Here is a 1695-nt window from a genome sequence, read left to right as displayed (position 1 = left end):
CTGCCGCGAGTGAGCCGCTGGGACACAGAGGCAGGTGTCCCCAGGGGCGCGGCCTTGGACAGAGGAGTGGGGGAGGGTGCTTGCGGTGCTGCCCTGGGCCCTGCTCCTCAGGCTGGGCTGGGGAGGGGACGGGGGAAGGGGCGGCACATGGCCTTGCTGGCTCCGGGGCTGTGGCCGCTGAGCCTGAGCCCAGGGGCGTGGCCTCGTAAAGACGGGCGGAGGGGACACCAGGCAGTGACTGCGGCAGACAAGGCCCCAAACGGGCGGTGGAGGCCGTAGGGGACGGGGAGGCAGCTGGGGGCTGAGGCTTTGTCTTGGAGGGGGGCAGCGTGTTTGGAACACAGTTCTGGGCCCCTCAGGATACTGTCTGCCCTGGGGACCCCCAAGATGCCCCAACCAGCCCACGCTCGGCCAGGCCAAGGCTCGGTGAAGGACAGGAGGCCCCTGCGGTGGGGGGGGGGGGCTTCACATCAAGGGGCTGTGGTCTGGATTTGAGGCAGGGGTCCCTGAGGTTGTGCACCGAAGCTCACACTCAGGCCAGGACTGGGACCTCGGTGAGCACGAGGCAGCCCAGGCTCGTGGCCCTTTCTTTAGTTGGGGAGCCCTGGGAGGTCGGTCTGACCAGTGGGCCCGGGGCTGGCTCTCGTCCCCGTCCCCATGTGATGGTGGCGGTGGCATCAGTCTCCTCCACCGCGATGCTGCCCGCCAGCCCCTTGGCGGCGCATCTCTGCCCAGGTCCAGAGAAGCCAAGGGCGGAGCCATGCAGAGCCCAGCAGGTGGGGCTGGCCCGAGGCCCACGCTCTGTCCTTGGGTGGACTCCGGGGCCCCGTGGCCTTGGCCACGTGGAGCGGGGCTCTGTAGCATGGTCTCTGGCTGACTTTGTCCTTGGCTCACTCGCTGCGACCTCAGGGCTGGGCCTTTTTGGAAATGCCTGCACTCAGGGTCCATTCTTCGCTGCTGTGTGTGAGGCCCTCAGGCCTTCCCGAGGCTTCTCTGAGCCCCAGGCACCCCACTGTGAGGTGCAGATATTACCCGTTCTCTGCCCTCCTCCCCAACTTTTCCACTTGCAGCCCTGTCTCTGGCTCTGACCTTACCTGCACCAGCATCACCTCCTCCAGGCAGCCCTCCACTCTCACTTGCCCCTCCCACTGCTCTGGACCCCTGTCTTGTTCTCTGAGGCTCTTTGGATGCTGGGGGGGTGGCGGTGGACAGACACAGGGTTTGTGGACCAGAGTGAATATTTTGAGTGTGGAGAAGTGCTCTCCCCAGAGAGCCGTGGATTTGCTGTGATTAGTCCCACCAAGGGCTGCTGCAGGGTGCTGGGGGCCCTGGGTGCCACATTTGACCCTCCACAGCCTGGGGAGGGGTCCCAGGGCCAGTGGCCGGTGGCCAGCGCTGTGAGGTCACCCCATTCTCGGACTAAGAAAATGGAGGCCCGGACGCCTCAGTGTGTCAGGCTAGCCGCCCGAGGACTGAGGGTCCCTCTGGCGTCTGCCCAGCTCCGGCCCCCGAGGCCTGGGGGGGCCACGGCACCACGTGGCTGAGGGTGTTGACTGTGTTCCCTCGGAGCACGTGCACCAAACCCCCCGGACTGTCTGCCGGGTTCCGCGCCTGAGGGCCCCATCCTCCTCTGCTGACCCCCCCCCCAAAAGCAGTGCAGGAGGAGAGCCCTCCTCCAGCCCCCTCCCCACCCCC

General features: G+C 66.8%; 1 protein-coding gene across 1 annotated transcript in view; it reads left to right on the top strand.

The window, feature by feature from the left end:
- Positions 1 to 1695, top strand: part of PFKL (phosphofructokinase, liver type) — a 19835-nt gene that overhangs the window by 6185 nt on the left and 11955 nt on the right. The gene's annotated exons all lie outside the window — the stretch shown is intronic.

The sequence above is a fragment of the Crocuta crocuta genome, unplaced genomic scaffold, assembly GCF_008692635.1.
Source record: "Crocuta crocuta isolate KB4526 unplaced genomic scaffold, BGI_CrCroc_1.0 scaffold675, whole genome shotgun sequence".
NCBI classification, from domain to species: domain Eukaryota; kingdom Metazoa; phylum Chordata; class Mammalia; order Carnivora; family Hyaenidae; genus Crocuta; species Crocuta crocuta.
This window is presented reverse-complemented; position numbering and strand designations above follow the sequence as displayed.